Source organism: Ascidia mentula, chromosome 2, assembly GCF_947561715.1.
Source record: "Ascidia mentula chromosome 2, kaAscMent1.1, whole genome shotgun sequence".
NCBI classification, from domain to species: domain Eukaryota; kingdom Metazoa; phylum Chordata; class Ascidiacea; order Phlebobranchia; family Ascidiidae; genus Ascidia; species Ascidia mentula.
Window position 1 is genome coordinate 19627176 of NC_138567.1, and position 9922 is coordinate 19637097.

At 44.9% G+C, this 9922-nt stretch overlaps 53 non-coding genes and 1 pseudogene across 53 annotated transcripts; all 54 read left to right on the forward strand.

The window, feature by feature from the left end:
• Positions 1-23: 23 nt before the first annotated feature.
• Positions 24-141, forward strand: LOC145891802 (5S ribosomal RNA). The gene has a single exon (XR_014400575.1). It is a non-coding gene; the product is annotated as a 5S ribosomal RNA (ribosomal RNA).
• A 65-nt stretch (positions 142-206) lies between these two features.
• LOC145892976 (5S ribosomal RNA) lies at positions 207-325 on the forward strand. Its single transcript, XR_014401358.1, has one exon. It is a non-coding gene; the product is annotated as a 5S ribosomal RNA (ribosomal RNA).
• Positions 326-390: 65 nt separating this feature from the next.
• Positions 391-509, forward strand: LOC145891146 (5S ribosomal RNA). The gene has a single exon (XR_014399957.1). It is a non-coding gene; the product is annotated as a 5S ribosomal RNA (ribosomal RNA).
• A 65-nt stretch (positions 510-574) lies between these two features.
• On the forward strand, positions 575-693 carry LOC145892977 (5S ribosomal RNA). The gene has a single exon (XR_014401359.1). It is a non-coding gene; the product is annotated as a 5S ribosomal RNA (ribosomal RNA).
• A 65-nt stretch (positions 694-758) lies between these two features.
• Positions 759-877, forward strand: LOC145892978 (5S ribosomal RNA). Its single transcript, XR_014401360.1, has one exon. It is a non-coding gene; the product is annotated as a 5S ribosomal RNA (ribosomal RNA).
• Positions 878-942: 65 nt separating this feature from the next.
• On the forward strand, positions 943-1061 carry LOC145890999 (5S ribosomal RNA). Its single transcript, XR_014399817.1, has one exon. It is a non-coding gene; the product is annotated as a 5S ribosomal RNA (ribosomal RNA).
• A 65-nt stretch (positions 1062-1126) lies between these two features.
• Positions 1127-1245, forward strand: LOC145892979 (5S ribosomal RNA). The gene has a single exon (XR_014401361.1). It is a non-coding gene; the product is annotated as a 5S ribosomal RNA (ribosomal RNA).
• Positions 1246-1310: 65 nt separating this feature from the next.
• On the forward strand, positions 1311-1429 carry LOC145892980 (5S ribosomal RNA). Its single transcript, XR_014401362.1, has one exon. It is a non-coding gene; the product is annotated as a 5S ribosomal RNA (ribosomal RNA).
• Positions 1430-1494: 65 nt separating this feature from the next.
• LOC145892981 (5S ribosomal RNA) lies at positions 1495-1613 on the forward strand. The gene has a single exon (XR_014401363.1). It is a non-coding gene; the product is annotated as a 5S ribosomal RNA (ribosomal RNA).
• A 65-nt stretch (positions 1614-1678) lies between these two features.
• Positions 1679-1797, forward strand: LOC145891570 (5S ribosomal RNA). The gene has a single exon (XR_014400354.1). It is a non-coding gene; the product is annotated as a 5S ribosomal RNA (ribosomal RNA).
• Positions 1798-1862: 65 nt separating this feature from the next.
• Positions 1863-1981, forward strand: LOC145892983 (5S ribosomal RNA). Its single transcript, XR_014401364.1, has one exon. It is a non-coding gene; the product is annotated as a 5S ribosomal RNA (ribosomal RNA).
• A 65-nt stretch (positions 1982-2046) lies between these two features.
• On the forward strand, positions 2047-2165 carry LOC145890963 (5S ribosomal RNA). The gene has a single exon (XR_014399783.1). It is a non-coding gene; the product is annotated as a 5S ribosomal RNA (ribosomal RNA).
• Positions 2166-2230: 65 nt separating this feature from the next.
• Positions 2231-2349, forward strand: LOC145892984 (5S ribosomal RNA). The gene has a single exon (XR_014401365.1). It is a non-coding gene; the product is annotated as a 5S ribosomal RNA (ribosomal RNA).
• A 65-nt stretch (positions 2350-2414) lies between these two features.
• Positions 2415-2533, forward strand: LOC145892986 (5S ribosomal RNA). The gene has a single exon (XR_014401367.1). It is a non-coding gene; the product is annotated as a 5S ribosomal RNA (ribosomal RNA).
• Positions 2534-2598: 65 nt separating this feature from the next.
• LOC145892987 (5S ribosomal RNA) lies at positions 2599-2717 on the forward strand. Its single transcript, XR_014401368.1, has one exon. It is a non-coding gene; the product is annotated as a 5S ribosomal RNA (ribosomal RNA).
• Positions 2718-2782: 65 nt separating this feature from the next.
• Positions 2783-2901, forward strand: LOC145891000 (5S ribosomal RNA). The gene has a single exon (XR_014399818.1). It is a non-coding gene; the product is annotated as a 5S ribosomal RNA (ribosomal RNA).
• A 65-nt stretch (positions 2902-2966) lies between these two features.
• Positions 2967-3085, forward strand: LOC145892988 (5S ribosomal RNA). The gene has a single exon (XR_014401370.1). It is a non-coding gene; the product is annotated as a 5S ribosomal RNA (ribosomal RNA).
• Positions 3086-3150: 65 nt separating this feature from the next.
• Positions 3151-3269, forward strand: LOC145892989 (5S ribosomal RNA). Its single transcript, XR_014401371.1, has one exon. It is a non-coding gene; the product is annotated as a 5S ribosomal RNA (ribosomal RNA).
• A 65-nt stretch (positions 3270-3334) lies between these two features.
• On the forward strand, positions 3335-3453 carry LOC145892990 (5S ribosomal RNA). The gene has a single exon (XR_014401372.1). It is a non-coding gene; the product is annotated as a 5S ribosomal RNA (ribosomal RNA).
• Positions 3454-3518: 65 nt separating this feature from the next.
• Positions 3519-3637, forward strand: LOC145892991 (5S ribosomal RNA). The gene has a single exon (XR_014401373.1). It is a non-coding gene; the product is annotated as a 5S ribosomal RNA (ribosomal RNA).
• Positions 3638-3702: 65 nt separating this feature from the next.
• Positions 3703-3821, forward strand: LOC145892094 (5S ribosomal RNA). The gene has a single exon (XR_014400852.1). It is a non-coding gene; the product is annotated as a 5S ribosomal RNA (ribosomal RNA).
• Positions 3822-3886: 65 nt separating this feature from the next.
• LOC145891422 (5S ribosomal RNA) lies at positions 3887-4005 on the forward strand. The gene has a single exon (XR_014400215.1). It is a non-coding gene; the product is annotated as a 5S ribosomal RNA (ribosomal RNA).
• A 65-nt stretch (positions 4006-4070) lies between these two features.
• LOC145892992 (5S ribosomal RNA) lies at positions 4071-4189 on the forward strand. The gene has a single exon (XR_014401374.1). It is a non-coding gene; the product is annotated as a 5S ribosomal RNA (ribosomal RNA).
• A 65-nt stretch (positions 4190-4254) lies between these two features.
• LOC145892994 (5S ribosomal RNA) lies at positions 4255-4373 on the forward strand. Its single transcript, XR_014401375.1, has one exon. It is a non-coding gene; the product is annotated as a 5S ribosomal RNA (ribosomal RNA).
• Positions 4374-4438: 65 nt separating this feature from the next.
• LOC145891001 (5S ribosomal RNA) lies at positions 4439-4557 on the forward strand. Its single transcript, XR_014399819.1, has one exon. It is a non-coding gene; the product is annotated as a 5S ribosomal RNA (ribosomal RNA).
• Positions 4558-4622: 65 nt separating this feature from the next.
• LOC145892995 (5S ribosomal RNA) lies at positions 4623-4741 on the forward strand. The gene has a single exon (XR_014401376.1). It is a non-coding gene; the product is annotated as a 5S ribosomal RNA (ribosomal RNA).
• Positions 4742-4806: 65 nt separating this feature from the next.
• Positions 4807-4925, forward strand: LOC145892996 (5S ribosomal RNA). Its single transcript, XR_014401377.1, has one exon. It is a non-coding gene; the product is annotated as a 5S ribosomal RNA (ribosomal RNA).
• A 65-nt stretch (positions 4926-4990) lies between these two features.
• Positions 4991-5109, forward strand: LOC145892998 (5S ribosomal RNA). The gene has a single exon (XR_014401379.1). It is a non-coding gene; the product is annotated as a 5S ribosomal RNA (ribosomal RNA).
• A 65-nt stretch (positions 5110-5174) lies between these two features.
• LOC145892999 (5S ribosomal RNA) lies at positions 5175-5293 on the forward strand. The gene has a single exon (XR_014401381.1). It is a non-coding gene; the product is annotated as a 5S ribosomal RNA (ribosomal RNA).
• Positions 5294-5358: 65 nt separating this feature from the next.
• LOC145891379 (5S ribosomal RNA) lies at positions 5359-5477 on the forward strand. Its single transcript, XR_014400174.1, has one exon. It is a non-coding gene; the product is annotated as a 5S ribosomal RNA (ribosomal RNA).
• A 65-nt stretch (positions 5478-5542) lies between these two features.
• LOC145891128 (5S ribosomal RNA) lies at positions 5543-5661 on the forward strand. The gene has a single exon (XR_014399939.1). It is a non-coding gene; the product is annotated as a 5S ribosomal RNA (ribosomal RNA).
• A 65-nt stretch (positions 5662-5726) lies between these two features.
• On the forward strand, positions 5727-5845 carry LOC145891391 (5S ribosomal RNA). The gene has a single exon (XR_014400186.1). It is a non-coding gene; the product is annotated as a 5S ribosomal RNA (ribosomal RNA).
• Positions 5846-5910: 65 nt separating this feature from the next.
• On the forward strand, positions 5911-6029 carry LOC145893000 (5S ribosomal RNA). The gene has a single exon (XR_014401382.1). It is a non-coding gene; the product is annotated as a 5S ribosomal RNA (ribosomal RNA).
• A 65-nt stretch (positions 6030-6094) lies between these two features.
• LOC145893001 (5S ribosomal RNA) lies at positions 6095-6213 on the forward strand. The gene has a single exon (XR_014401383.1). It is a non-coding gene; the product is annotated as a 5S ribosomal RNA (ribosomal RNA).
• Positions 6214-6278: 65 nt separating this feature from the next.
• Positions 6279-6397, forward strand: LOC145893002 (5S ribosomal RNA). The gene has a single exon (XR_014401384.1). It is a non-coding gene; the product is annotated as a 5S ribosomal RNA (ribosomal RNA).
• A 65-nt stretch (positions 6398-6462) lies between these two features.
• LOC145891380 (5S ribosomal RNA) lies at positions 6463-6581 on the forward strand. Its single transcript, XR_014400175.1, has one exon. It is a non-coding gene; the product is annotated as a 5S ribosomal RNA (ribosomal RNA).
• A 65-nt stretch (positions 6582-6646) lies between these two features.
• On the forward strand, positions 6647-6765 carry LOC145891129 (5S ribosomal RNA). Its single transcript, XR_014399940.1, has one exon. It is a non-coding gene; the product is annotated as a 5S ribosomal RNA (ribosomal RNA).
• Positions 6766-6830: 65 nt separating this feature from the next.
• Positions 6831-6949, forward strand: LOC145891393 (5S ribosomal RNA). Its single transcript, XR_014400187.1, has one exon. It is a non-coding gene; the product is annotated as a 5S ribosomal RNA (ribosomal RNA).
• Positions 6950-7014: 65 nt separating this feature from the next.
• LOC145893003 (5S ribosomal RNA) lies at positions 7015-7133 on the forward strand. Its single transcript, XR_014401385.1, has one exon. It is a non-coding gene; the product is annotated as a 5S ribosomal RNA (ribosomal RNA).
• A 65-nt stretch (positions 7134-7198) lies between these two features.
• On the forward strand, positions 7199-7317 carry LOC145893005 (5S ribosomal RNA). Its single transcript, XR_014401386.1, has one exon. It is a non-coding gene; the product is annotated as a 5S ribosomal RNA (ribosomal RNA).
• A 65-nt stretch (positions 7318-7382) lies between these two features.
• On the forward strand, positions 7383-7501 carry LOC145893006 (5S ribosomal RNA). The gene has a single exon (XR_014401387.1). It is a non-coding gene; the product is annotated as a 5S ribosomal RNA (ribosomal RNA).
• A 65-nt stretch (positions 7502-7566) lies between these two features.
• On the forward strand, positions 7567-7685 carry LOC145890980 (5S ribosomal RNA). Its single transcript, XR_014399799.1, has one exon. It is a non-coding gene; the product is annotated as a 5S ribosomal RNA (ribosomal RNA).
• A 65-nt stretch (positions 7686-7750) lies between these two features.
• On the forward strand, positions 7751-7869 carry LOC145893007 (5S ribosomal RNA). Its single transcript, XR_014401388.1, has one exon. It is a non-coding gene; the product is annotated as a 5S ribosomal RNA (ribosomal RNA).
• Positions 7870-7934: 65 nt separating this feature from the next.
• LOC145893008 (5S ribosomal RNA) lies at positions 7935-8053 on the forward strand. The gene has a single exon (XR_014401389.1). It is a non-coding gene; the product is annotated as a 5S ribosomal RNA (ribosomal RNA).
• Positions 8054-8118: 65 nt separating this feature from the next.
• Positions 8119-8237, forward strand: LOC145890964 (5S ribosomal RNA). The gene has a single exon (XR_014399784.1). It is a non-coding gene; the product is annotated as a 5S ribosomal RNA (ribosomal RNA).
• A 65-nt stretch (positions 8238-8302) lies between these two features.
• On the forward strand, positions 8303-8421 carry LOC145893010 (5S ribosomal RNA). The gene has a single exon (XR_014401392.1). It is a non-coding gene; the product is annotated as a 5S ribosomal RNA (ribosomal RNA).
• Positions 8422-8486: 65 nt separating this feature from the next.
• Positions 8487-8605, forward strand: LOC145893011 (5S ribosomal RNA). Its single transcript, XR_014401393.1, has one exon. It is a non-coding gene; the product is annotated as a 5S ribosomal RNA (ribosomal RNA).
• Positions 8606-8670: 65 nt separating this feature from the next.
• LOC145891081 (5S ribosomal RNA) lies at positions 8671-8789 on the forward strand. The gene has a single exon (XR_014399895.1). It is a non-coding gene; the product is annotated as a 5S ribosomal RNA (ribosomal RNA).
• A 65-nt stretch (positions 8790-8854) lies between these two features.
• On the forward strand, positions 8855-8963 carry LOC145892256 (5S ribosomal RNA; annotated as a pseudogene).
• A 65-nt stretch (positions 8964-9028) lies between these two features.
• Positions 9029-9147, forward strand: LOC145891034 (5S ribosomal RNA). Its single transcript, XR_014399850.1, has one exon. It is a non-coding gene; the product is annotated as a 5S ribosomal RNA (ribosomal RNA).
• Positions 9148-9212: 65 nt separating this feature from the next.
• LOC145890965 (5S ribosomal RNA) lies at positions 9213-9331 on the forward strand. Its single transcript, XR_014399785.1, has one exon. It is a non-coding gene; the product is annotated as a 5S ribosomal RNA (ribosomal RNA).
• A 65-nt stretch (positions 9332-9396) lies between these two features.
• Positions 9397-9515, forward strand: LOC145893012 (5S ribosomal RNA). The gene has a single exon (XR_014401394.1). It is a non-coding gene; the product is annotated as a 5S ribosomal RNA (ribosomal RNA).
• A 65-nt stretch (positions 9516-9580) lies between these two features.
• Positions 9581-9699, forward strand: LOC145893013 (5S ribosomal RNA). Its single transcript, XR_014401395.1, has one exon. It is a non-coding gene; the product is annotated as a 5S ribosomal RNA (ribosomal RNA).
• A 65-nt stretch (positions 9700-9764) lies between these two features.
• Positions 9765-9883, forward strand: LOC145890835 (5S ribosomal RNA). The gene has a single exon (XR_014399664.1). It is a non-coding gene; the product is annotated as a 5S ribosomal RNA (ribosomal RNA).
• The last annotated feature ends 39 nt before the right edge of the window (positions 9884-9922 follow it).

The window sequence follows — 9922 nt, forward strand, 5'->3', positions numbered from 1 at the left end:
GTCGTCAAAACAGACTAACAAACGTCTACGCCATACCAGGTTGAAAGCACCCGATCTCGTTCGATCTCGGCAGTTAAGCAACCTAGGGCTTGGTTAGTACTTGGATGGGTGACCGCCTAGGAATACCAAGTGTTGTGGTCATTTTGCTATTTGCACAAAGTATGCTTTGAATTGCTCATAAATTTCGTCAAAACACACTAACAAACGTCTACGGCCATACCAGGTTGAAAGCACCCGATCTCGTTCGATCTCGGCAGTTAAGCAACCTCGGGCTTGGTTAGTACTTGGATGGGTGACCGCCTAGGAATACCAAGTGTTGTAGTCATTTTTCTGTTTATACAAAGTATGCTTTGAATTGCGCATAAAGATCGTCATAACAGACTAACAAACGTCTACGGCCATACCAGGTTGAAAGCACCCGATCTCGTTCGATCTCGGCAGTTAAGCAACCTAGGGCTTGGTTAGTACTTGGATGGGTGACCGCCTAGGAATACCAAGTGTTGTAGTCATTTTGCTATTTGCACAAAGTATGCTTTGAATTGCTCATAAATGTCGTCAAAACACACTAACAAACGTCTACGGCCATACCAGGTTGAAAGCACCCGATCTCGTTCGATCTCGGCAGTTAAGCAACCTCGGGCTTGGTTAGTACTTGGATGGGTGACCGCCTAGGAATACCAAGTGTTGTAGTCATTTTTCTGTTTATACAAAGTATGCTTTGAATTGCGCATAAAGATCGTCATAACAGACTAACAAACGTCTACGGCCATACCAGGTTGAAAGCACCCGATCTCGTTCGATCTCGGCAGTTAAGCAACCTCGGGCTTGGTTAGTACTTGGATGGGTGACCGCCTAGGAATACCAAGTGTTGTAGTCATTTTTCTGTTTACCCAAAGTATGCTTTGAATTGAGCATAAATGTCGTCAAAACAGTCTAACAAACGTCTACGGCAATACCAGGTTGAAAGCACCCGATCTCGTTCGATCTCGGCAGTTAAGCAACCTCGGGCTTGGTTAGTACTTGGATGGGTGACCGCCTAGGAATACCAAGTGTTGTAGTCATTTTTCTGTTTATACAAAGTATGCTTTGAATTGCGCATAAAGATCGTCATAACAGACTAACAAACGTCTACGGCCATACCAGGTTGAAAGCACCCGATCTCGTTCGATCTCGGCAGTTAAGCAACCTCGGGCTTGGTTAGTACTTGGATGGGTGACCGCCTAGGAATACCAAGTGTTGTAGTCATTTTTCTGTTTACCCAAAGTATGCTTTGAATTGAGCATAAATGTCGTCAAAACAGTCTAACAAACGTCTACGGCCATACCAGGTTGAAAGCACCCGATCTCGTTCGATCTCGGCAGTTAAGCAACCTCGGGCTTGGTTAGTACTTGGATGGGTGACCGCCTAGGAATACCAAGTGTTGTAGTCATTTTTCTGTTTACCCAAAGTATGCTTTGAATTGAGCATAAATGTCGTCAAAACAGTCTAACAAACGTCTACGGCCATACCAGGTTGAAAGCACCCGATCTCGTTCGATCTCGGCAGTTAAGCAACCTCGGGCTTGGTTAGTACTTGGATGGGTGACCGCCTAGGAATACCAAGTGTTGTAGTCATTTTTCTGTTTACCCAAAGTATGCTTTGAATTGCGCATAAATGTCGTCAAAACAGACTAACAAACGTCTACGGCCATACCAGGTTGAAAGCACCCGATCTCGTTCGATCTCGGCAGTTAAGCAACCTCCGGCTTGGTTAGTACTTGGATGGGTGACCGCCTAGGAATACCAAGTGTTGTAGTCATTTTTCTGTTTATACAAAGTATGCTTTGAATTGCGCATAAAGATCGTCATAACAGACTAACAAACGTCTACGGCCATACCAGGTTGAAAGCACCCGATCTCGTTCGATCTCGGCAGTTAAGCAACCTCGGGCTTGGTTAGTACTTGGATGGGTGACCGCCTAGGAATACCAAGTGTTGTAGTCATTTTTCTGTTTATACAAAGTATGCTTTGAATTGCGCATAAAGATCGTCATAACAGACTAACAAACGTCTACGGCCATACCAGGTTGAAAGCAACCGATCTCGTTCGATCTCGGCAGTTAAGCAACCTCGGGCTTGGTTAGTACTTGGATGGGTGACCGCCTAGGAATACCAAGTGCTGTAGTCATTTTTCTGTTTACCCAAACTATGCTTTGAATTGAGCATAAATGTCGTCAAAACAGTCTAACAAACGTCTACGGCCATACCAGGTTGAAAGCACCCGATCTCGTTCGATCTCGGCAGTTAAGCAACCTCGGGCTTGGTTAGTACTTGGATGGGTGACCGCCTAGGAATACCAAGTGTTGTAGTCATTTTTCTGTTTACCCAAAGTATGCTTTGAATTGCGCATAAATGTCGTCAAAACAGACTAACAAACGTCTACGGCCATACCAGGTTGAAAGCACCCGATCTCGTTCGATCTCGGCAGTTAAGCAACCTCGGGCTTGGTTAGTACTTGGATGGGTGACCGCCTAGGAATACCAAGTGTTGTAGTCATTTTTCTGTTTATACAAAGTATGCTTTGAATTGCGCATAAAGATCGTCATAACAGACTAACAAACGTCTACGGCCATACCAGGTTGAAAGCACCCGATCTCGTTCGATCTCGGCAGTTAAGCAACCTCGGGCTTGGTTAGTACTTGGATGGGTGACCGCCTAGGAATACCAAGTGTTGTAGTCATTTTTCTGTTTACCCAAAGTATGCTTTGAATTGAGCATAAATGTCGTCAAAACAGTCTAACAAACGTCTACGGCAATACCAGGTTGAAAGCACCCGATCTCGTTCGATCTCGGCAGTTAAGCAACCTCGGGCTTGGTTAGTACTTGGATGGGTGACCGCCTAGGAATACCAAGTGTTGTAGTCATTTTTCTGTTTATACAAAGTATGCTTTGAATTGCGCATAAAGATCGTCATAACAGACTAACAAACGTCTACGGCCATACCAGGTTGAAAGCACCCGATCTCGTTCGATCTCGGCAGTTAAGCAACCTCGGGCTTGGTTAGTACTTGGATGGGTGACCGCCTAGGAATACCAAGTGTTGTAGTCATTTTTCTGTTTACCCAAAGTATGCTTTGAATTGAGCATAAATGTCGTCAAAACAGTCTAACAAACGTCTACGGCCATACCAGGTTGAAAGCACCCGATCTCGTTCGATCTCGGCAGTTAAGCAACCTCGGGCTTGGTTAGTACTTGGATGGGTGACCGCCTAGGAATACCAAGTGTTGTAGTCATTTTTCTGTTTACCCAAAGTATGCTTTGAATTGAGCATAAATGTCGTCAAAACAGTCTAACAAACGTCTACGGCCATACCAGGTTGAAAGCACCCGATCTCGTTCGATCTCGGCAGTTAAGCAACCTCGGGCTTGGTTAGTACTTGGATGGGTGACCGCCTAGGAATACCAAGTGTTGTAGTCATTTTTCTGTTTACCCAAAGTATGCTTTGAATTGCGCATAAATGTCGTCAAAACAGACTAACAAACGTCTACGGCCATACCAGGTTGAAAGCACCCGATCTCGTTCGATCTCGGCAGTTAAGCAACCTCGGGCTTGGTTAGTACTTGGATGGGTGACCGCCTAGGAATACCAAGTGTTGTAGTCATTTTTCTGTTTATACAAAGTATGCTTTGAATTGCGCATAAAGATCGTCATAACAGACTAACAAACGTCTACGGCCATACCAGGTTGAAAGCACCCGATCTCGTTCGATCTCGGCAGTTAAGCAACCTCGGGCTTGGTTAGTACTTGGATGGGTGACCGCCTAGGAATACCAAGTGCTGTAGTCATTTTTCTGTTTACCCAAACTATGCTTTGAATTGAGCATAAATGTCGTCAAAACAGTCTAACAAACGTCTACGGCCATACCAGGTTGAAAGCACCCGATCTCGTTCGATCTCGGCAGTTAAGCAACCTCTGGCTTGGTTAGTACTTGGATGGGTGACCGCCTAGGAATACCAAGTGTTGTAGTCATTTTTCTGTTTACCCAAAGTATGCTTTGAATTGCGCATAAATGTCGTCAAAACAGACTAACAAACGTCTACGGCCATACCAGGTTGAAAGCACCCGATCTCGTTCGATCTCGGCAGTTAAGCAACCTCGGGCTTGGTTAGTACTTGGATGGGTGACCGCCTAGGAATACCAAGTGTTGTAGTCATTTTTCTGTTTATACAAAGTATGCTTTGAATTGCGCATAAAGATCGTCATAACAGACTAACAAACGTCTACGGCCATACCAGGTTGAAAGCACCCGATCTCGTTCGATCTCGGCAGTTAAGCAACCTCGGGCTTGGTTAGTACTTGGATGGGTGACCGCCTAGGAATACCAAGTGTTGTAGTCATTTTTCTGTTTACCCAAAGTATGCTTTGAATTGAGCATAAATGTCGTCAAAACAGTCTAACAAACGTCTACGGCAATACCAGGTTGAAAGCACCCGATCTCGTTCGATCTCGGCAGTTAAGCAACCTCGGGCTTGGTTAGTACTTGGATGGGTGACCGCCTAGGAATACCAAGTGTTGTAGTCATTTTTCTGTTTATACAAAGTATGCTTTGAATTGCGCATAAAGATCGTCATAACAGACTAACAAACGTCTACGGCCATACCAGGTTGAAAGCACCCGATCTCGTTCGATCTCGGCAGTTAAGCAACCTCGGGCTTGGTTAGTACTTGGATGGGTGACCGCCTAGGAATACCAAGTGTTGTAGTCATTTTTCTGTTTACCCAAAGTATGCTTTGAATTGAGCATAAATGTCGTCAAAACAGTCTAACAAACGTCTACGGCCATACCAGGTTGAAAGCACCCGATCTCGTTCGATCTCGGCAGTTAAGCAACCTCGGGCTTGGTTAGTACTTGGATGGGTGACCGCCTAGGAATACCAAGTGTTGTAGTCATTTTTCTGTTTACCCAAAGTATGCTTTGAATTGAGCATAAATGTCGTCAAAACAGTCTAACAAACGTCTACGGCCATACCAGGTTGAAAGCACCCGATCTCGTTCGATCTCGGCAGTTAAGCAACCTCGGGCTTGGTTAGTACTTGGATGGGTGACCGCCTAGGAATACCAAGTGTTGTAGTCATTTTTCTGTTTACCCAAAGTATGCTTTGAATTGCGCATAAATGTCGTCAAAACAGACTAACAAACGTCTACGGCCATACCAGGTTGAAAGCACCCGATCTCGTTCGATCTCGGCAGTTAAGCAACCTCGGGCTTGGTTAGTACTTGGATGGGTGACCGCCTAGGAATACCAAGTGTTGTAGTCATTTTTCTGTTTATACAAAGTATGCTTTGAATTGCGCATAAAGATCGTCATAACAGACTAACAAACGTCTACGGCCATACCAGGTTGAAAGCACCCGATCTCGTTCGATCTCGGCAGTTGAGCAACCTCGGGCTTGGTTAGTACTTGGATGGGTGACCGCCTAGGAATACCAAGTGTTGTAGTCATTTTTCTGTTTATACAAAGTATGCTTTGAATTGCGCATAAAGATCGTCATAACAGACTAACAAACGTCTACGGCCATACCAGGTTGAAAGCAACCGATCTCGTTCGATCTCGGCAGTTAAGCAACCTCGGGCTTGGTTAGTACTTGGATGGGTGACCGTCTAGGAATACCAAGTGCTGTAGTCATTTTTCTGTTTACCCAAACTATGCATTGAATTGAGCATAAATGTCGTCAAAACAGTCTAACAAACGTCTACGGCCATACCAGGTTGAAAGCACCCGATCTCGTTCGATCTCGGCAGTTACGCAACCTCGGGCTTGGTTAGTACTTGGATGGGTGACCGCCTAGGAATACCAAGTGTTGTAGTCATTTTTCTGTTTACCCAAAGTATGCTTTGAATTGCGCATAAATGTCGTCAAAACAGACTAACAAACGTCTACGGCCATACCAGGTTGAAAGCACCCGATCTCGTTCGATCTCGGCAGTTAAGCAACCTCGGGCTTGGTTAGTACTTGGATGGGTGACCGCCTAGGAATACCAAGTGTTGTAGTCATTTTTCTGTTTATACAAAGTATGCTTTGAATTGCGCATAAAGATCGTCATAACAGACTAACAAACGTCTACGGCCATACCAGGTTGAAAGCACCCGATCTCGTTCGATCTCGGCAGTTAAGCAACCTCGGGCTTGGTTAGTACTTGGATGGGTGACCGCCTAGGAATACCAAGTGTTGTAGTCATTTTTCTGTTTACCCAAAGTATGCTTTGAATTGCGCATAAATGTCGTCAAAACAGACTAACAAACGTCTACGGCCATACCAGGTTGAAAGCACCCGATCTCGTTCGATCTCGGCAGTTAAGCAACCTCGGGCTTGGTTAGTACTTGGATGGGTGACCGCCTAGGAATACCAAGTGTTGTAGTCATTTTTCTGTTTATACAAAGTATGCTTTGAATTGCGCATAAAGATCGTCATAACAGACTAACAAACGTCTACGGCCATACCAGGTTGAAAGCACCCGATCTCGTTCGATCTCGGCAGTTGAGCAACCTCGGGCTTGGTTAGTACTTGGATGGGTGACCGCCTAGGAATACCAAGTGTTGTAGTCATTTTTCTGTTTATACAAAGTATGCTTTGAATTGCGCATAAAGATCGTCATAACAGACTAACAAACGTCTACGGCCATACCAGGTTGAAAGCAACCGATCTCGTTCGATCTCGGCAGTTAAGCAACCTCGGGCTTGGTTAGTACTTGGATGGGTGACCGTCTAGGAATACCAAGTGCTGTAGTCATTTTTCTGTTTACCCAAACTATGCATTGAATTGAGCATAAATGTCGTCAAAACAGTCTAACAAACGTCTACGGCCATACCAGGTTGAAAGCACCCGATCTCGTTCGATCTCGGCAGTTACGCAACCTCGGGCTTGGTTAGTACTTGGATGGGTGACCGCCTAGGAATACCAAGTGTTGTAGTCATTTTTCTGTTTACCCAAAGTATGCTTTGAATTGCGCATAAATGTCGTCAAAACAGACTAACAAACGTCTACGGCCATACCAGGTTGAAAGCACCCGATCTCGTTCGATCTCGGCAGTTAAGCAACCTCGGGCTTGGTTAGTACTTGGATGGGTGACCGCCTAGGAATACCAAGTGTTGTAGTCATTTTTCTGTTTATACAAAGTATGCTTTGAATTGCGCATAAAGATCGTCATAACAGACTAACAAACGTCTACGGCCATACCAGGTTGAAAGCACCCGATCTCGTTCGATCTCGGCAGTTAAGCAACCTCGGGCTTGGTTAGTACTTGGATGGGTGACCGCCTAGGAATACCAAGTGTTGTAGTCATTTTTCTGTTTACCCAAAGTATGCTTTGAATTGAGCATAAATGTCGTCAAAACAGTCTAACAAACGTCTACGGCCATACCAGGTTGAAAGCACCCGATCTCGTTCGATCTCGGCAGTTAAGCAACCTCGGGCTTGGTTAGTACTTGGATGGGTGACCGCCTAGGAATACCAAGTGTTGTAGTCATTTTTCTGTTTACCCAAAGTATGCTTTGAATTGAGCATAAATGTCGTCAAAACAGTCTAACAAACGTCTACGGCCATACCAGGTTGAAAGCACCCGATCTCGTTCGATCTCGGCAGTTAAGCAACCTCGGGCTTGGTTAGTACTTGGATGGGTTACCGCCTAGGAATACCAAGTGTTGTAGTCATTTTTCTGTTTACCCAAAGTATGCTTTGAATTGCGCATAAATGTCGTCAAAACAGACTAACAAACGTCTACGGCCATACCAGGTTGAAAGCACCCGATCTCGTTCGATCTCGGCAGTTAAGCAACCTCGGGCTTGGTTAGTACTTGGATGGGTGACCGCCTAGGAATACCAAGTGTTGTAGTCATTTTTCTGTTTATACAAAGTATGCTTTGAATTGCGCATAAAGATCGTCATAACAGACTAACAAACGTCTACGGCCATACCAGGTTGAAAGCACCCGATCTCGTTCGATCTCGGCAGTTAAGCAACCTCGGGCTTGGTTAGTACTTGGATGGGTGACCGCCTAGGAATACCAAGTGTTGTAGTCATTTTTCTGTTTATACAAAGTATGCTTTGAATTGCGCATAAAGATCGTCATAACAGACTAACAAACGTCTACGGCCATACCAGGTTGAAAGCAACCGATCTCGTTCGATCTCGGCAGTTAAGCAACCTCGGGCTTGGTTAGTACTTGGATGGGTGACCGCCTAGGAATACCAAGTGCTGTAGTCATTTTTCTGTTTACCCAAACTATGCTTTGAATTGAGCATAAATGTCGTCAAAACAGTCTAACAAACGTCTACGGCCATACCAGGTTGAAAGCACCCGATCTCGTTCGATCTCGGCAGTTAAGCAACCTCGGGCTTGGTTAGTACTTGGATGGGTGACCGCCTAGGAATACCAAGTGTTGTAGTCATTTTTCTGTTTACCCAAAGTATGCTTTGAATTGCGCATAAATGTTGTCAAAACAGACTAACAAACGTCTACGGCCATACCAGGTTGAAAGCACCCGATCTCGTTCGATCTCGGCAGTTAAGCAACCTCGGGCTTGGTTAGTACTTGGATGGGTGACCGCCTAGGAATACCAAGTGTTGTAGTCATTTTTCTGTTTATACAAAGTATGCTTTGAATTGCGCATAAAGATCGTCATAACAGACTAACAAACGTCTACGTCCATACCAGGTTGAAAGCACCCGATCTCCTTCGATCTCGGCAGTTAAGCAACCTCGGGCTTGGTTAGTACTTGGATGGGTGACCGCCTAGGAATACCAAGTGTTGTAGTCATTTTTCTGTTTATACAAAGTATGCTTTGAATTGCGCATAAAGATCGTCATAACAGACTAACAAACGTCTACGGCCATACCAGGTTGAAAGCACCCGATCTCGGCAGTTAAGCAACCTCGGGCTTGGTTAGTACTTGGATGGGTGACCGCCTAGGAATACCAAGTGCTGTAGTCATTTTTCTGTTTACCCAAAGTATGCTTTGAATTGAGCATAAATGTTGTCAAAACAGTCGAACAAACGTCTACGGCCAAACCAGGTTGAAAGCACCCGATCTCGTTCGATCTCGGCAGTTAAGCAACCTCGGGCTTGGTTAGTACTTGGATGGGTGACCGCCTAGGAATACCAAGTGTTGTAGTCATTTTTCTGTTTATACAAAGTATGCTTTGAATTGCGCATAAAGATCGTCATAACAGACTAACAAACGTCTACGGCCATACCAGGTTGAAAGCAACCGATCTCGTTCGATCTCGGCAGTTAAGCAACCTCGGGCTTGGTTAGTACTTGGATGGGTGACCGCCTAGGAATACCAAGTGCTGTAGTCATTTTTCTGTTTACCCAAACTATGCTTTGAATTGAGCATAAATGTCGTCAAAACAGTCTAACAAACGTCTACGGCCATACCAGGTTGAAAGCACCCGATCTCGTTCGATCTCGGCAGTTAAGCAACCTCGGGCTTGGTTAGTACTTGGATGGGTGACCGCCTAGGAATACCAAGTGTTGTAGTCATTTTTCTGTTTACCCAAAGTATGCTTTGAATTGCGCATAAATGTCGTCAAAACAGACTAACAAACGTCTACGGCCATACCAGGTTGAAAGCACCCGATCTCGTTCGATCTCGGCAGTTAAGCAACCTCGGGCTTGGTTAGTACTTGGATGGGTGACCGCCTAGGAATACCAAGTGTTGTAGTCATTTTTCTGTTTATACAAAGTATGCTTTGAATTGCGCATAAAGATCGTCATAACAGACTAACAAACGTCTACGTCCATACCAGGTTGAAAGCACCCGATCTCGTTCGATCTCGGCAGTTAAGCAACCTCGGGCTTGGTTAGTACTTGGATGGGTGACCGCCTAGGAATACCAAGTGTTGTAGTCATTTTTCTGTTTATACAAAGTATGCTTTGAATTGCGCATA